The following is a 20,123-nucleotide window of genomic DNA, read 5'->3' as shown; positions in this document are numbered from 1 at the left end:
AGGTTTTATACGCACTGAAACCCCAGGAATGTCGAGGAGCTAAAAAGAGTTAAGTAGAAATGGCAGCAAAAGAAATTGCATCCAGGAAAAGGAGGAAAAGGTTTGCTCGCAGCTGCGATGCAAGCAAAGATGGGAAGTCAATGAGGCAGAGAGACAAAGGGAGGGCCTGGCATGTAGCTGGAGCTGTTCAGAACAGGGCTCATGCACCGGCAGGGGAAGCTGGGCCTCAATACATGTGGTGGGGAGGAGAGGAAAGAAAGTGCGTCTAGGATTCAGCCTATGCAGACCAGCCTCACTGTGGGTTGTGGGGGACAAGACATGGCATCTTGAAAGCTTCCCTTGAGAGGAGCCTCCATCCTCACACCTGTGGGGGTAGCTCTTGTGGGAGGGGAATATATTGATGCTGAGATGTTTTCTAATGTGATTTGGTTGGATGTGGTCCAGCCTGGGTTAGGCCAGGTTTTACATGGTGACTCCGGAGCACGTGTTGATGGAGCGCCAAAATAGCCAAAAGGGTTCAAAAAGGCAAGGAGACATTGGTCTTTTTGCCATGGCTCCTTTCAGTCCTCACCCCAAATGCATTGAAGTCAGGGGTAGGAGTCCTACTGGTTTCAGGGGGGGTGTGTGTGTGTGTGTGTGTGTATGAGATTGCACAGCCAGGAGGCCTGTTGTACATGGCTTTGCAATGCAGAAACGGTCCCTGCAAACAGAAGCTCTTGAACTTTCCTTCAAAGCAGCAGCTCAAATTCCCCCGAATGCAGTGAAACTTGCAGCTGGGCTCCCACCCAGTCGGTGCTCTGAAGATTCATGTTGCTGGCACTGGCGCTCTCCCCATCTCTAAAGGATTAGTAAAGCCAATGACCTCTGCGGGAAAACTTGATACTTGTCGCAAGGCTAGTCGTGGCTGTTTTCCAGGGCTCTGCGCTGAAATATCACCTCCCTTCAACGCAGTGAAGAAGACTCATTCTTGTCCTCTCACAGCAAATTAAAACCAGCTTTGTGGGTTTAGTGGTACACTGCCAAGTGCCAATATAGATCTCTGCATTAATAGTTCATGACAGGATTATTCTCCAGTTTTTTGGCAGGCAGGGACTCCGGCTTTAATCCTACTCATGGCTAAGAAGGAACACATCACAAACTGGTCCATATTTACTGACAGCATTTGCATAAGAGATCACTTCTCTGTATAGCGGAAATGCTAGAGTTTCTGAGATGAATAGGCTAGAGCAACTCCGAATAAATCTGATAATGTAGCACAGCTCCTGGGAGAAGCGTGTGTGTTAGGGAGCGGGGGGGACACTGTAAACAGTTTAGCAGTGGTGGATGAACAGCCAACCTGACAGGTTTTCACATGAGATTATGGTCTCCCATGAATCTGAATTCCCTTGTGTGGCCGATGGGTACTGATTCTCCTAACGGGAGCTTTGCTTTGAGGAGATTTGTTTAAGCTGTCAGGTTGTTAAATAGGTGGCTCCTTAAAATTTGTTTATACCTGTGCTGAACCTAGCTTTTAAATGCACGGGGTGGGGTGTGGGGAAAGGCTGAAAGAAGCCCAAGTAAAGAAAAGGGATTTGAGGCACAAAGTTTAGAAGAAGCAAATCCCTTCTGCTGACTAGCGAGGACTGTTGGAAAAAGAGAGAATTTGCAGGAGAGAGATGATGGGAACGTTCACCCTAATGTTTCTCTTGGAAAAAAAAAATCACATCTGTTCAAACAGCTCACCTCGCACAAGTCCGGGGATGGCTTTTCCCACTGCTATTAGCACTGGGGAATAGGTCAAAGAGGTCTGTGACTGCAGGGGGAAGCTGTATCTAGTAATCTTTCTTTTTACTGTTCGCATGGTTGGCTCCCTCTGATGCTAAAGATGACAGACTAAACCACACGTGTCATGATGAAGGGAGAGGTGAGATAGAAAATACGTTCTCACTTCACTGCCATAGCCCCAGTGAGGCATGTGCCTGAAGGTGGGTTTGTTTGTTCTCTATTTGATTTCTTCTTTTATGGTGTAGTGGCTGTAGAGTCTAGTTTTGAAGCCCGTTGCTTTAGAAAACCATTTTCTGCTTTAGTTATATGAAACTACAGAATTAGCCGAGACTTGCGTGACATGGCTTAATGATTTTTGCATTGATTTTTCTGCTATGATGCCCCACTTGCAGCACCCTAAAGGGATCCAGTTTCCCAAATGCACAGTGCACCCACGCTCAGAAAATCAGGTCCCTTTCAAGTCATCTGAACTCAAGCACCAAACATCACGTAGCAATTTTGAAAATCGTAGCTAATTCCCCAGGAGAGTCTAACTGGGGGTCTCTGCAGTCATGTAGAAAATTTGTATAAGGGTGACCTCCAAACTATAAAGCAACCATAATATTCTGAAAGAGCCAGAATCCCACAATTTACCATTTTCCTAGAAATGTAAAACAGAGTTTCAAGTCTTAGGGGGAGCAGGTTCCTGAAACACTGGAGCCCAAACTGACTTCCACGGGACAGTCAGAACTTCTGAAAACAGGGGCTTGGAGGGTGGGACTTTCAAAACCCCTTGGGGGGCATGTCTACACGTGCATTTACACTGGCTTCAATTTACTGCGCAGTAAGTTATTGCACAGTAAGCGGGAATAGGCCAACATCTACTCATGCAGGCACTAAAGTGCACTAACACTGTGTGTGGGTTGACTTGAGACTCAAGTTAGTCCCAAGTCAGTCCACACACACAGTGTTACCGCACAGTAAGGCATCTACATGTGCATTACTACGCAGTAGCTAATCAGGCGTACATTTGATACCTGCATGATGCAGGTATCAAATTTACACTCAAGTCAGCATAAGTCACCATATTTACTGTGCAGTACAGGCATGCACGTGTAGACGCGCGCCCATACTGTGCAATAATTTCAGTTACTGTGCAGTAAACGTACACATGTAGATGCACCCAGTGTTGGCCAAGTTTCCTTGGAGTCAACTCCCCTGATGTTAGTGGGAGCAGATGGAGGGCAACACCTAAGTACTGTAGAAAGCCCCACACTTGGCTTCTGAAGCTATAAAATAAAATTTAAAAATGGAAGGAAATGTCTGCAGGACGTTTGGGAAGGAAAAGCAGGAAGGTATGTGAGCGGCTGGCTGGCCGGGCCCCTCTCAGGCCTACTTAGAATACAGCTTGTGTGTGGCTTGCTGTGCTCCCTTCACAGCTCTCTTGGGATAGACTGTCCTTTGGTTCATTAAAACGACAGTGGCCAGTGTTGGGGGAAGGGGGTAACAAAGATATGAGTGTGCAAAATGCCAAAATCACCCGGAAAAAAAATGTGAACAGAGCTGAATTCTCATTTGGAGTCCAGTACAGCTGTCGCTTTGTGCTTCCCACAAACTTGCTGACAATGTTCCCTCTAACAGTAGCACATTTGAAAACAGGAGGGGGGTAGAGGGGGGAGCTTTGTCTCTGTGGTCTTGACAGTGCCAGTCATGTCCTGTGGGCAAAGAGGAGGGGACGAGAGAACTGTGGCTGTGATGAAACCCTTAAGCACCAAGTTCCTATTGATCCATCCATCAGTGCTAGCAGCAGGAGACAGAGGGGGAGTGCACTAGCAGCTGCTGCAGAGTGTACATTAATTTTGCCAGGCAGAAGTGTTTATTTGAAACCCTCTGCTGCAAACTGTGCTGAGTAACTTGAAGTCAAAATATGAATAAATAACTAAAAAAAATGCTTGAGTCTGCCTGAAAGTTATTATGCAGCATGAAACAAACACATTAGAACTTGTTCCCCGTTTCCTTATCTTACCAGAACCACTTCCAGTATTTAGGGAAGAATATTTATAGAGAGAAAAATAAAACTTTTGAGAGGAAGGAGACTGTGTGAGGAGTCAGCCAAATGCACACAAAAATATTTAAATCCAACTCCATTCTCAGTTGGTGACCTTTGGATAATTGGCAACTCTTTCTGTGTGGTACAAATTACTCGTGCCTTCTGCCTCGACTTCATTTGTTACAGTCTCCATATGCTTAATTTGAATCGTGCAATTATTGATTGGACACATAGTTCATATCTGAAGATTTATAAGACGTGATTGCTTGGTAGAGGTCCCAGGTGGCGGTGGTGCAGGTCATTGGGGTTTTGGCTAGTTGCAGTTGGAATAAGAAAAGCAGTTGAACTGCACAGCGCATTGCTAATTAGTTGCAAGTTTGGCTGATTCTTAAATGAGGAAGCTTGCAATGACTTTGTCCCCATCTGTTCCAAAACCAAAGCTAACCAAATATGAAATAACTCCTTTCTTACACAGGTCTGTCAAGTCCTGTTTCTTTAATTAAAAAACTCAATGCAGGGTTATTACTAATGGCATTATGTGCCTTTAAATAAGTGCATTTAAAAGTATACGTGATAACAGAGTGGTTTTTCCTCTGTGTTTTTTCTCATGGTAACCATTTGTAAGCCAGAAATGTTCAAGATGAAGGCTAACTACTGCATGTCATTCTGACTTTGTGCAAATGTGCTATACTTAACATGTACCACACAACTCACCAAAAATATTTTTTAATGATAAATCTGTAATAAAGTTTGCAAGCAAAAGTCATTTCAATTAGATGTGTGCGCATCCTTTCATCAATTTCTGCTCTTGAGTAGTCATTAGTATTAGTTATTACTTAAGATCCTAACATTCACCCATGGAGTTAATGGGATTTTTGCCAGTGACTTCAGTTTCCCTGGGAGCTACTCCTTATTGTCCAGATGGGGATTTATAAGGTTGTTTAGCTTTCATGGGAAAAGTATTTGATGCTTTCGTCTGGCAGAATCTAAACCAGGGTGGTGTTCATACTGAAAAGCTGATGGATATTTTTAGTAGTGAGGGATTTTTCCTTTCTTTTCATTATCCTCCAAAAGCACTTTGTTTTCGGTAGGATGTATGCTGCATATGAACATTAAAGCTTCACTTTGCAATGAACCATTGTTAATTTTCTCTAATCACAAATGGCTTTTCATCCATCTTATATCTCCTAATGGTAGTAACAGATACGCTCTTTTATATAAATTTGCCTCATAATCTTTTCATGGCTTCTTTGGGTGTTTTCATACAGAATCTTCATTAACTTAATGGTCCTAAAAGTCCCCAGTAATTCATCTTGTACAACTTTCTTAGCCAAAAGATGGTTTCTCAACCTCTTGCAGAAGAGTTCTATTCCTTTGCTAATTAAAGGTATTATCCAATGAGATACTAAGCACCTTCACCTCCTAATTACATCAGTGGCAGCTGATAGCACTCGGCCCGTCATAGGGAGCAGCCAGGATTGCCTCACTAAGTCGTAACCTTGTTGCTGTGAAATACAGTTGTGGTCATACATCTATTAGATTGCCCATAATAATGAAGCCTCAGCAGGAGTCCAGGCTGATATAGGTGATCCTTTCAGTTTACAAAGCTAATGTCTTAATAATTGACCAAGCAGGCTCTGCATAGTGAAAATGACCATATATAATCCCTAAGGCTCTGGGACCTGAAGGAAATGGAGATAATTAGCGACAAGGCAATATGATCATGGTTATGGGGGCTGCAGTCACGCTTCCATTTGGTGGATTGCACGACTGTGTTGCTTCCTTGTACTTTCCGGTCTGGCTGCCTGCCTCTGTCTGTTCTCTTCCTTCTTAGGTTACCACTGTAAGCTTTCAGGGGCAAGTAGCCAGTGCTAATGCACAGTAGCAATAGTGCATGGTTTTTTTGTGAAGCTTAATGTGCATTAGATTAATTCTACTGCACATTAGCGCATTAGCACGGTTTTTGCCGTGACATGCTAACGCACAGTAGAAGTAGTCTATTGTGTGTTAAGTCTCATGTAGATGCCCCTACTGATTCTCAACCAGGTGCCAAGGCATCTCAGGTGCTGCAAGAGCCTTTGAAGTGTGCCACAGTAAGTGTGAGAAGATGAGCAAGTTGTGAGGAGATAAGCAGATAAGGGCAGGCTCAGACTACCCAATGCCTGGCCATTCTCACGACCTTCTCATAAATACATTGGAGAAATGTGGGCTGGACAAAACTAGATAACTGGCTTAATAGCTGCAAGCAAAGAGTAATTATTAAAGGACCCATGTCAGAATGGCAGGAAGTTTTAAGTGGAGTCCCACAGGGGTCTGCCCAGGCCTGTTGCTGTTCAACGTGTTTATGAATGATTTGGATGCTGGCATAGCAAGTTCTTGAGCAAGTTCGCGAAGGACACAAAACTGGGAAGGATTGTGATCATGTTGGAGGATACGAGCGCAATTCAGAAGGATCTTGACAGATTGGAAAGCTGGGCCAGAATGAACAGGATGAAGTTCAATGTGGAAAATGCAAGGTGTTGCACCTTGGGAAAAATAATAACCCCCCGTCCCAAATATAACGAGGGACACCTGGCTGAATGGCAGCACTATGGAAAAGGATTTTGCAGTCTTGGCAGATCATGGAGGCAATGTGAATCTAGACTGTGCAATGTGAATCTAGACTCTGGTGCAGCTGCACAAAAGGCAAATGTGGTTTTGGGCTGCATCAATAAAAGCATTAGGCACAAGACATGAGAGGTGATACCGCCTCTCTACTTGGCACTGGTCACACCTCACTTGGAGTACTGTGAGCAGTTCTGGGCTCCACATTTTGAAAAGGTTATGGAAAAGTTAGAGAGGGTCCAGAGAGGAGCAAAAAAAGATGAAAAAGGGCTTGGAAGGCAGTCATATTGAAGAAACGCTGAAGGAGCCAGGCATGTTCAGCTTGTGGAAAGGGCATTTAACAGGGGACTTGATAGCAGTTTTCAAATATTTGAAGGACTTGAAGGAAAGCCCCTTTTCTTTCTTTCTGCAGAGAGAAGGACATGGACCAATGACTTGAAATAAAGCAAAGTAAGCTTGCTTACTTTGGTATCCGGAAAAACTTCTTCATTGTTAGAACAGTGGGATAGACGCCCAGGGAAGTTGCGGACTCTCCATCACTGGAGATGTTCAAGAAGAGGTTGGACAGCCACCGGTTGGGGATGATCTAAGCCTAGCTATGCCTAAGCTCTACTATGGGCATTTCCCAGGCTTCTGGGCTTTGCTGATTGCCCCTGCCCTCCCTTTCTGCTACATATGTCAGGATGTTTTTAAGCCTTTCTCAGAGGCATTGGATTTTGGCTACAGCCAAGGCTGGGCACCTTGACTGAGACGTGCCAATGCTCCTGCTGGGACCAAAGCTGGAAGTTCCCGGCTGGAGGTTCTTGCCTCTCCTCTCGGGATCAGACTGATCACTATATTTGGGGTCAGGAAGCAATTTCACCTTATGATCAGATTGGTATGGACTGTGAGGATTTTTGCCTTCCTCTGTAGTGAGGGAAGTGGTCCTCTGCCTGGGGTCTCTTGAGCATATATTGGCAACCTTTTATAGAAGCAAGTCATTGTCTGCCATGGTTCCCCAGCTGTACCTATGGCAGGTTAGGGTGTTAGGTCTGTACTGTGTCAGGGTTCATGGTAGTCTTACACAGAGTTTAGGTGATGGATTGTATAGGATGGTTTATATAGGGATGATCCTGTCCCAGGCAGGGGGTTGGACTAGTCGACTGCTGGAGGTCCCTTCCAGCCCCACTTCTGTATGATTCCCCCACCGCCACTGCCTGGCTTCTCTGCAAAGAGGTAGGTACATATGTTTTTTTAATATGTGATACTGCTCAATTCACATAAGTTACAGAGTGCCTTGAGTCTGACAAGAGGGCCCTTGAGTCTAAAAAGCTTGAGAACCACTGCTCTAGAGGAATATAAAATAGTAATAATAATAAAACTTATGGAAATGGCTGCAACCCAGAGCATTAGGACCTGACTGGTATGTATACACTGCCACTCAAATGTAGCTTGTAGAGGACCTAGTGCTGTCCTGCCTTCAAAACACTGAGGGGAAGGTAAGGACAAAATTGATCCACTGCTCTTTTGAATTGCTGGCGAAGGTAAGCAGGTTCAAGCAGTTAACGTGGTGGTGGTGGTTGGGAACGTGCCAGCCATGCTGCAGAGTTCTGCTTCTCCAGCATCCAGGTCCTTGGTGATGCAGAGAGCTTTTGGGAGGCAAAATTGCATAAGTCCCTATGCCAAGACTTGCAGTCAGCCTGTAATGCCAGAGAACAGTAGGCGCTGTACAGTCATTGTGGCATATAGCTTGGTTGAGTGAAGTGCTGGGTACTTTTGTGTGTTTACGGACACTCCATACTCTGTGGAATTGGACTCGTAATATGGACGTATCATACGTTTAAACGGAGGAGATATTTCACTTCAAAATATCTGCCGTGTGTTCCTGTCTGGCTGCTATGTGAAAACAGGCTTCTGCAGAGCTTGAGCTCCAGCTTTGTCTCCTTTGTTTGCCTGAGTCGCACCCTTTACGCAGCACTGCACCACAGAGAGGAGTTCAGTGGTAAAATAATACACTGCAAATACAGATACCACTACTCCTACCCAACTTCGACTTTCTCCTTTTGACTTCAATAGGACTTCCCTTGCAACCACATACTTGTCCCATGATGAATATTCATAGAAACTTGTGTAGAAACAGGGGTGACAGTTAGCAGTGTGTGTGGAGTCATTGCTGGCCGAAACAGCTGGAAATTACTGTATTGTAGGCCCACCTTTTCTATTCTCCTCGTCCTAGTCTGACGGCACGGGCACAGGAGAAACTCTGATTAGCACATGTTCCATTGTGGCAGGACCTTTTGCACAGCATACCGTAACACTTACCATATTTATTTGATTCCAGATGAGTTTCCCCACACTCTCCCTATTTCACATAGGGAAAAAAGACCCTTATCTTGGAACTGAGTATGAGGCATTGGGGGAGTTGGGGGGGCAGCTGCTGTGGCTCTGGATCTGGCCCCAACCCCAGGTCAAGGCTGGAGACACAGCTGCTGCATGTACCCCTATCTCCTCTGTACCCCCTGCCTTTCCCCTTGGCAGCCTCAAGCCCCTGCCTGCCCTCCCATCCCACCAGTGGTGGTAGGGATGAATTTAAGACAAGCGTCCAATAATTAGATTTTATACACAGAAAATAAATGTATACATTTTCCATTTATAGAATTTTTTATAGAATCCATTTATAGAATCTACTTATTGCAGGGGTTGTCTTAAATTCAGGATGACTGTGGGTTCAGGTATATATAGTAAATGTTTCTGAGACTAAGAGGGAAGGGTACCACCAAAGAGGTGTAGCAAGCAATTTCTGTGCCCTGGGTACAGCAACGGTGTCTGGGCCACTGCCATTTTTGTTCCACTTATAAATTGTCACCTACTCACCCACCCCTAGTTACATGACAGCACCAAAGCAGCTGAAATTGTGTGTGTTCTTTCAATGCCGATGCTTTTGCTGGGTTTCTTTTCCCCAGTTCTCTACAGCGGGTTATCCGAGGGCCCCTCCATCACTTTCAGGGAACATAGGCCTTGCCCACAAGGACTTCACCCAGGTGACATTCACCACGTAAGCAGGTGTTTTTGCCAGGCAGGCAGTTGTCCATGCAAAAACCTGTCTGCTTTCTTCCAGTGCCTGACATACACACGTAATATTTGCATTGCTGTATGGGCTATTGAATGAACTTCTCAACAGCTGGCTTTCCTCACAGCAATGAGAATGGGAGCGTTCCCACAGATGGGTTCCCAGTTTTAACTCTTTCTCTTCTCCCAGGGTTTTCTGGAACCATCAGGATACAAAACTCCTCACCCCCTGCCCGTGTCTCTGTGACGAGCTGGGGTTTTGGGCTTTGAACTGTCTGTGAATTCAGGCTGATTTTATAACACTGAAGTATCATTGAATGACTCTGAGGATATGAAGGGTTACTGGCACATCATGCTCACGGCTGAGACACCAAAAATCATTAACACGAATGCTTAATTTTGGACAAAGGGATGGGTTGAAACTTAGGGGACCAGTTTGACCAATTGTGTCTGTATCTGCAAGGGGAAAGGTTGGGGTAGAATTTCCTTGGGAGAGGGCACCCTTCTCCTTCCTCCCACAAAAAGGATGTCATGTGCTGGCATTTTAAACTCAGAGGGCCTAGGAGAGGGACAAAGAGACAGGCTGGGAAAGGGAGAGGGAGCTTTTAGACTGCTTAACCCGCCAAGGCAGGAGAAAGCTTGCTGAAGTGGTCAGTGTGACTCCATGATTCAGAAAAAGCCCCCTAGCCTGTAGAAGTCAGCTCCTGGAGAGAGGCATCTTGGAGACTGGAAAGGTTTGTGCCCAAGCCTCAGAGTGCTCAAGAATACCGATGAAAGTGAAGCAGGGATGGGCATGAAAGTGTGTGTCCTTTTATCTTCATTTGGGAATCTCTTGGGCTGTCTAAAATGAAGAGTGACTATTGTAAACCCCATGCAAAGTGTGTGCCTAGTTGCTTAGGGACAGAGGAAGAAATGAACAGAGAGGGAAGTCATTTGTATGAGACCCATTTCCTCACCCAGCAGAAATGCATAACAGGTGCTGGTGATGGGTGGGGAGCTACTCATGAATAAGGCTAGTCATGAATAATGCCTGTTGACCTGGTTACTTGGGGTGTTTACTTTGTGAACATGGGGGTTTACTTTAATAGAAGGCTGTAGGGGAAGACAAAGAGTGAGGGAAGAAGAATAGCTCTAGATAAGCCATGTTTCAGCAAGCTCTCGAGGGTTGCTTTGGGTCAATGGCAAAACCATTGGCACTGAGAACTCCAGCTTAACTTCCTGCTGCACCTGCTAAGCTGGTTTTGACAAACTGGACCAAAGGATGAGTGCTACCAAGAGGCAGGACTCTAGATGGATCCTAAGGGGATCCCTTTCAAGAAGAAAAGTAGTTACAGGGCAGCTGTTGGGAAAACCAGGCCAACACAAAAGCCCACTGGTATGTTTGATGACATTAGGGTTGCAGGCTGGTAGGGCTTTGGGTGAGAGATGTGCATGGAAGCATTTATAAAATCTTATCTTCTCATGATATGTCTTATTTTTACTTTTAATATAAACAGTGATTTGGTTTGAAAAGGGCTGCTTGATGATTAGACAGGCTACTCAGAAACTCCTGAAGAGAGAAATTGCAACCACCAGAACTCAGTTGGAGCTGCTGGGTGAGCATGGTTGATGGCTAAGGTACTTCATGGGTGATGGCCAGGTCTAAGAGAATTGCAGAACCCCATCCCAGCAGATATAAAGGCATAAGGCATGACAAGTAGTCAAGGTACCTACTGCCGCAGCAAACAGTCGCTCAGAAAAGCAGAGCTGCTCCAGAGTTTCACAGCAGCTTTTATTTTAAAGGTGCTGCTTCTCAGATCAGCTGAGCAGGACCTCTGAGAAGCTCCAGCTGATTGCAGAAGCAGTGCCCTTGAAATAAAAGCCATGGCAAGCAGCTGACTGGCTTGTCCTTCATTCAGCAACCTGCCAAAATTAAACGGGCTGTGAATTTGAACCCAGATTTTTCATATCTTATTGTAGTGAGAGAGGACTATAACGGAGAAACCCAGGCCCCATTGAAATCCACGGGAGTCTTGCCTTTGAGTTTATCAGGGTCAGGATTTCACCGTGGGCATGTTTATAGGTTTGATAATTATCACTTGTGCGTGCGCACGTACACACACACACACACGCGCGCACGCTCTAAATATAATGTGTTATATGGTCACATAAAAGGAATCGATTAACTGTTTCTCTTGTTTCTGAGATTGTTAGATTACAGATGTGACTCACACCACATAATAGGGACTGATTATGAAATAGGCAGAAACTAAGCAGTGATTCATGAAAGCACTTGAGTCCGTGCTTAAAGTTAAGCACATACCTAAGTGCTTTCCTGAATTAGAGCCTCATTAATCTTAATGTAGTTAAAATAACTTTTGATTATGGTACATTTTTAAATGAAACGTGATTGCCATGTCCGCCGGTTAAGATTTTTTTTGGAACAAACAGATTTTAACATTTCTCTGGCTAGGAAGGGTAGCCCACACTCCTTCCTTTCAACCTGCCGTGTTAGCAAAACCAGCTGTTTGTTATAAACCCAGAAGCAAACTCTCCATTGTAACGGCAATGCCGACATCAAAGGAGCACCGACAAAATTATTTGTAATTTTCAGTTACAAGGAGCCCTCTTCAACAAAGACTCCCTTCACCACTTTGAAAAGTCACTCAGCAATCCCAGAGCTGAGACTATGGGATATTTAAAGTTCTTAACAATAATTGAATGCAGCTGTGAGAACCTTGCTAAATTATTTCAGTAGTGGAGTTGCAGAGAAATGCCAGAGAAGTGTTGTTTGCTTCAGTTACAAAGAGGAATTTCTGAAGCTGTAGAAAATAATTGTACTGTAATTTCATGCTGGAGCCCACGTGGGACAGTTAGAAATATAACATATAACAAGATAACTTCATATACCCTTCCCCCCGTCATCATCTTCATCACAAAAAGATTTTAAAAGGCTCAAAGCACAAGTTCCTTAGGAATTCCAATGGAACAATCTACATGCGAGAGAAAACGGGCCCCTAAATCTGCTTGTGATTATGGGGGCTAAACTCTCCCTCTCCCTGTCTCTCTCTCTCTCTCTCTGCCACACACACAGACACTTTTCTGTCTCCCTCGTCACTTCTTAGGCCTGAAAATATGGAAAATAGAATTTCAAGATTAAGAGACTATTATTCCTGTTCACACTCTTTGCTGCCCCAGCTCTGCAGCAGAGACAGCATCGCATAAGTCACTGTCAAAACAACAGACAAACACATTTCAAAAGGAAAAAAATGCTTTAAGCCAATCTGGAGCGCATGTGCCCCAGGGCTATCTCGCAGTCTCCCACCACCGATATGGAAGTGGATGGATTTAACACCTCTTCTCAGCTAATCCAGCTCAGCACCAGGCACCTCTCTCTCTGTCTCTCTTCTTTTGCTAATACATCAAAGACAAATGCTGCATGATGCTTCCCTTTGGACTCTTTCTGGCGCTGTGAATTTTACTCCACAATGTATTGCAACAGAAGCCCGGCTGTGCAGGGCACTCTATAAATAAAGGGTAGGGTTTTACACCCCGCAATGAAGAGGTACTCTTGTGAGCCAGTGCAGGAAGCAGGATAGATGCACATAACTCTGCTGAGAAGCTCTGCTAAGAAGCAGTAACGCAATGAGATGCTGCACTAATAGGGTTATATTCCTTCCAGTACCCAACCTATCGCAGGTATCTCTGAGCAGAACTGCATCCTGCCATGTAGACACAGTCCCTTCCTCCATCCTCCAGAGGCAAATAAAGGAGGAAGAGAACAGGTAGTGGATTTCTCCAAGGCCACAGAGCAGGTTAGCAGCCCAGCCTGACTTCTGACTAATCCATTTAATCATGCTTCCTCTCATGACTAACCACAGCGTGGACAGACTAATAGTCTTAAGGACTTGATATCCGCCCTTGAGGACTTGATAAAAACACTTGACTTTGGAGTGTTTGACTTATCTCTTGGCAGACAAGATTCTTTGGGTAAATCCAATATCTTTTATTAGACCTGCTCATATAGTTGGAAAAATTCTTTTTTGCAAGCTTTTGGGTAGAAATACCCATCATTAGGCTGAGGAAGTGTCTGCAGTTGGTTTGTGCTCTTCCTGGATGGAATAATAAAGAAGCCAGAAGCCAGTATGCATGGGAGAAAGCCAGCCAGTGAACATGTAAATTGAGATAGATAATGGGTGGGAGACGGGTAGGGGGTGTCTCTTAACACTGTCGTCTCTGGGAGACTTCTTGACAGACAGCCTGACTGCCCCCTGGCACTCAGAAGCCTTTGTCCTTCCAAACTCTGTTCCTGGCACTTTCAAACATAGTTTCTGAAACACGGAGAGAGCTTGCATGGTCTGCCATGAAAATGCCTGAAGTGGAGCAATCAGGGCTCGTGGACAGAGGTGGTCTCTTTTATTAGACCAACAAGATTTTTGCAAAAAAAATGTCTTTAATTGCAAGCTTTTGGGCACAAACACCCTTCATCAGGCAACAGAGAAAAGATTGTAAAAGTTTTCCTGGGTAGAAATGAAAGTTCATATTTCATATGAACTTTTCACGTTTCATACAAGCAAGGAAAGCATATGGAGTCGAGCAAGAAGAGCCAGCGCCATTCATCAGCCAGCAGAGCATGGAGAATACATTGCATTGCCTTTCGGGGTAGATGCCGCAGGCCCATCCGCCTGTGCTGCCTGGTGGCTTCCAGGACATCCTAGCTTGGCCAGCCAGGATCTCTTCTTGGGATTTTGGCTGTGTTTCGGCCCCCTGAAGCTCAGTGACATGCCGCTGAAATAAGTCATTTTCTTGAATCTGACACAGATACAGTCCCTTCCTAAACTCTGGCATGAGATGGCCACAGAGGGGTAGAGTTTTGCTGGGCTCTTCCTTTCACTCCATTTCCAGCAGTTACACCCATTGCCCTCTTTATTTAACTCCAGCAGACACAAGCTTGAGGAACAAGGATTCACCTTTCCATTAACCAGTTCTTTGGACTAGTGATTCCTAACCAGAGTGCCTTGAACTCCTTTCGAGGGGTGCCACGTGAGGTTCTTAGATCAGCCATGCCTGGGTTGATCAGAGCACTGAGAAGCTGTTTTAACCTGATCTAGAGTACCATGGAGTGCCTTGAGGTCCTTCCAAGGGTGGTAAGGGGTGCCACACAATGTACCACACAACGTTAGGTGTGCAAATATGAGTCATAGGTTAACCCTGGAGATTTCAAATAGGAATTCATTGTGCCCAAAGTATTCTGCTCTGTTGTGATCTTTCTGAGCTGTCTGCAACCGAAGAATTTCCAGTATTTTTTCTGTTGTCAAAAAAACAAGTGAAAACTAAGAGCTGGTATTTTCTGAGGGGGGCCTTGAGTCTAAGAAGGTTGAGGAACACTACTCTAGATAATCCACCAAAGAGCTACTGGTGACACCCTTATTAGACATCCTGTATAGGAAGTGCGTATCTCCTTGGTTTTCTACCCATTCATCTGTAAGCTGGGGGTACCATATATGATGCCATCTTTCCCGAAATATGCAGCAAGGAAAGCATTAAAAGATGTTCCCATTCATTTTGAGATGCCAAAAGATATGTTCATTCTAAAGGGACTAGCTCCCACTCCCAAAGAACTGGAGGGACATTTTCCTAGTGACTTGAATGCAAGTAGGACTGGGCTGAATTATTCGGGGCATTTCTTGGAAGTAAATTTAACTTGGATGAGGTTACATGAAAGAGCAGTTCATACAAATTCTTGTTCACATTTGAGGGAAGCTTGAAGAAGCAGCAGCAGCTAATGCATTTGATTTTTCACATTGGTTTTTAAAATGTATTTGTTTCCTCTGGCAGTGACTCACTGCACAGCTTTCTTTTCTGTTGTGTCAGGGCAATAAAGAAGATAAATCTGCAATAATTCAGCTCCCTGTCTTTAATAAAATCTTGTCATTTCCTCAAAGCCTCTAGGAAAATCCCAATTCTGCAGCATTTCAAGATCGGTTGGATTTTCCATTTCTCCTTATCACCAGACATGGCAGAAAAAAAACGTAATTGCCAGGGAAATTAATGGCTAAATATAATTGCAGTGAAGGAAAATAAAATGTTCCAGTAAGAGAACCAGGACACAATTAACAATGAATGCATTAGAGTTCAATGTATTCTAAGGTCTCAATCCTGGAAGGAGCACCTGGAGGGACCGGCACCTACCAACCCCACTGCCGAATCAAGGCCAGACCCGTCAGAACCGCAGAATGCACAGATGCAATATATAGTGACTTTTGTATGTTCACTGTGGCATGGAAGTCTCAATATTGAGTAAATGAAACTTTCCAAGGGAGTCTCACTAATTTCTAGCTCACCTGGGCTGATTTTGAGCTTTTGGTAAGCATCAAGCAAAAAGAAAAGGAGAAAAAAAAGGGCTGAAATCTAGAGAAATCTGCCAGGTGAATTCTGTACTGTAAGAGATTCAGGTTCTGGAGTTGTGAAATGTAGTGGCTGGGTTTTTCCCCCCACACCTGTTTCTGTTTTGGTGTTTCACAGCTACTTTCCTGGAAAGGTCCCTGTGAATCTGTTATGCAGCTACACACTGCGTGGATGCTTGCACACTAGATAACTGGCCACGCACCCCGATGTTGGTGGGGACACACCACTGTTATTACTCTATATTTATTTGTATTACCATTGCACCTGGGAACCTTGGTCATAGACTGGGACCCATTGTGTTAGGAGTGGTGCAAGCAGAGAATGAATAACACAGTCCTGGCTTTAAAGAAAAAGGAAAAAACAGGAGCCAGCATGTGGATACAGAGAGAAGGGAGAGTGCAAGGGAGCGTGGGGACAATAGTGGTCAGTGTGATAATAAGCTGTGTAATAGGCAGCTGTGTTTGCTGAGTGGGACTGGCTGAAAATCCAAGTCTGTGGGCACGGTGCTTGTATGGTGCAGGAAGACAAAGGTGGTTTTCTCCTTCTAGGCTTTCCTGTTTTGGGATCTGGCTGGGCCCTTGATACTAGCCAGTGCAGATTCAGAGTTGCTGGACGTCCACTGGCTGATGACTGCTCCAATGGAGCCAGGACAGCAGCTGAGGTTTGCTGCCACATGCCAGTGCTCAGCCATGCCCTCTCCCCCCTTGACCACATATCCGACAGGCTCCCAGCACAATGGGCATCTCGACACATGCCGAGGCACCTCTGTATGCCCCACAGTAATGCAAAAGGACCCATGATCTGGCACTGTACATTTCATTCATACTTTCTAATAACCTACTATGCTAGGATTGCCCGACTCCTTCACCCTGGTTTTCAGTATTTCCAACCATCTCTCTTGAAGTCTTCTACCCAGGATTACACGCCGTGTTTTGGAAATAACACGCACAAACTACATTGCATTCACAAAGCTCCCGCCTCTGTATCTGAAAGGAAAGGGACAGCACTCTCATTCTGTTTGGCAGCTCATTAATAATCTGATCAACGGCTTTAATGCAGGACTTTCTTTTTAAAGTTTTTGAAAGGCTGCAAAAGCCCAGCTCCCAGAAGAGAGAGACCTCAGAAGCTCAGTGTAGTTGTAAAGCTTGGAAAGATAAAACAGAGCATAAATGTCTGCAGAGTGGAAACATGGACTTTTAAACAGCGTTCTTTAAATTTCTCATAATTTTTTTTAATAGCCTAAGACAAGAACTGCCTGAAGAACAAAAGCACAGGGTAATGTTAAGCCTTGGAAGATGAAACAAAGCGCCAGCGGCTGGCAAGGTGGACATTCCCATTTCTTTCTAAATTGCTGAAAAATAAAATAGTATTTACTTCCTATCAGCTGTGATATTGAGCCAGTTGACTGCTCAGGGGCAAAATCTCACAGGCAGCCAAGCTAGAATTTAGAAACCCTCCAAGGGCAACACCCATGGGTCTAGTCATTAATTGGGCATCCAGTAAGTGCCCAGACTGTTGTGCATTATTCAGTATTGTACTGGCAGTGCCTGAGTATGCTGGATATTAGCCTGACTGCCTCCCTGACATAATATCATTATTGCCATCCATTTGCATACATATGAGGGGAGTGGAGCAGGTTGGTAAAGAGGCAGTTTTAAAAGAAAGTTTTCTTTGCCCATCAAACTTGATGACACTGTCGACGATGTCTGTGGTCCTGGCTGTCCCCATAATATAATAGGTTTGTCCTTATGAGGGGGAGGGGTGCGGGATGGAGCAGGTGTATTTTAATGTTAATCGTGAGTGCTGCCGGCACCACTCACATTTGGAGGTTTCTCTGCATGTCTCTTTTTTGGCTCCTCCTAAATATGACTTGGATTAAAGGTGGCTTGTTTTACAAGTAAATTTTCCCTCTCCTACCTTTGCTTACAATCAGCCTCACTAGCTAGCAAAGAACTTGATACATCTAGAAAAAATACATTAGACATGTCTATGCTAATTCCCCTGCGTTAAACCCATCCTGATTGTGCTTGGGGTGGAGAGGGGGGCGGGGAAGGGCCTGATTTGAATGTTGTGGTTTAGACTGATCTATCAAAACCACGAATAAATCGAACTTTGGTGCTAATGCTGTCCGGCTGCCTAATTCCCAGTGAAAACATTCTTCGGTCCTCCCAACAGTCTCATACAGATGTGCGTATCTTTGGTAACTTGGAGCTTTCAGCAGAGCCTCATTCTGCATCGTTTTCTTGTTCATTTTTGCCGCTCACTGTGCTGCCGCTCCTGCTACAATTGGGATACAGCGCAGGGCATTACCACTATGACTCTCAGCATCACCACAGACGATTATTGAACTCATTGTGAATTGCACCAATAGCTTGCAGTCACGACTGGGGTCAGGGGAGCTCAAAGAGCAGCAACCTGGTGCCCTCTCCCTTGTACCTGACCTGCCTTCCCACACCTTATCTTAAATGCTTGGCTTGTCCTAGGTCCCTTTACTACCTGTCAGCTAAATTGCTGAGAGCTGTTGTGAGCAATGATTTCAGATCTTGATTCGATGTGTGCAAAATTTCCCAAATCTCCAGCCTGCAATGGTGCTTGAGAATTCAGAAGCTCGGGGCATGCACGAAGTGCCTTCAGACCCCGCAGGATCGGGTCTCATCGGTTGATATTTTCTACAGTGCACTGAGATGGTAGAAAATTGGTATTTCCAGAGTGGGGGCATGGGAGTGGGGGTGGCAGCCCTTCCTGGCAGTGAGTTTTACACCTTTCCCAAGAGCCACACTGCCTGATCTGCTCTGCTTTTTGTTTCCTGTCTTGTGCCTCCTACTTTATTTCCTGCTCAGCTTTCTGCTTCCTGCCCTAACTGCTACTCCCCAATCTGTCCCCTCCCTGATCCGTGGAGTGCCGCACAGAGAGGCTGCCCAGGCTGCTCATGGCACAGGGTGGCCACCCGTGCCCCAGAGCAGGCTGGCAATCTAAAACCTCTTGCTCAAGTCACCAGTGCCAGCGGGCTCAAATTTTGGCTGTGGATTGTTTTGTGCCTGAAACAGAATTCCCTAATCTGGGCGCTTGGACTTGCACCCAAATCCACCGCTTCGGGTGGCTGCAGCCGTCGTCTCGCACTCCTAACCTGGAGAGGTTGTTGCTCGTACGGACCCCCGCGCTGGCTGCTGGAGCAACGCTGTGGCTGCTGTAGAAGGCAGGGGTCTCCTGGGGGGAAATCTAGAACACATCCACTCCGAGGACAGGGAGCAGCGGTCTGGAGCCCATTTCCAACACTGATGTGGTCGCTGCTGGAGTACGACATACCGAACCCCTAAACTACGTCCAGTTTAAGAGGCCCCGTACAATAAAAATAATCCATAAAATCTACAAAAATGGATTTTCATGACATTTTAAGGTGAATCATTATTTCTGCACAAATTTATGAACTCAATATGAATAACTGCGGAGCCATATGTATGTATATTTTTTTGTCATATTAGAATGAAAATGTCCAGGTTTTTTTTTTTTCTTATTTAGAGGCCCCTCATATTGTGAGGCTCTAAACTGGTAGTTTAAGTGGCTTAAACCTAAACCTGGCGCTAGACGTGGTTACCGGAGAGCTAGGAGCCTAGCTGCAACCTGGGGTACGGACACGCCGCCCTGAACACCCTTTCGTGGCGGGGGTCAGGACGGATCTAGAGCTCTGGCTTGGGGATGGGGCAGAAAGCACAATGGTCTCCCGTGCCAGTTGAAGCGGCTGATCTAGAACCTGGGGTCCAGCCAAGTGTGAAAAAAAAAGGGGGGGGGGGGGGGGGGGTGGGTGCTACCTGCTCTGACACAGGGCAGAGGGACACGCATCTGGAGCAGCGTTCTGGAGCCAAGCGGAAGATGCTGGTCTAGAACGGGGGGAGGGGCTGGTCACTGAGGCCCCATCTCTGGTTCAGGAAAAAAGCGGGGTGGACCCAGAACATCATGCCAAGAAAGGATGGAGAAGCCCCTGCGGCAGAATCCCGCACCCCCGCTCTAGAACCCTGCACCCATGCTCTAGAACCCCTTGCCCCTGCTCTAAAGCCCGGCCCTGGGCCAGGGTCCAGAGCAGGCCCCTAGATCTCAAGCCGTGCGGTGGATCTAGAACCCCAGGGCACAGATTTGGGAGGGGGGGGTGAGAGCAGCACCGTGACGTCACTGCTGCCCTAGAACGCGGGCTGGCGAGCTAGAACCGCCGCCGTCCTATCCCAGGCTGCCGGGGGGGGGTGCGGAGGGAGAGAGGGGGGGTGACCCGCAGTGGTACGGTCCTCCCCGAGGGGGG

Source organism: Alligator sinensis, unplaced genomic scaffold, assembly GCF_000455745.1.
Source record: "Alligator sinensis unplaced genomic scaffold, ASM45574v1 scaffold13_1, whole genome shotgun sequence".
Lineage (NCBI taxonomy): Eukaryota > Metazoa > Chordata > Crocodylia > Alligatoridae > Alligator > Alligator sinensis.
Note: the sequence above shows the minus strand (reverse complement) of the source record.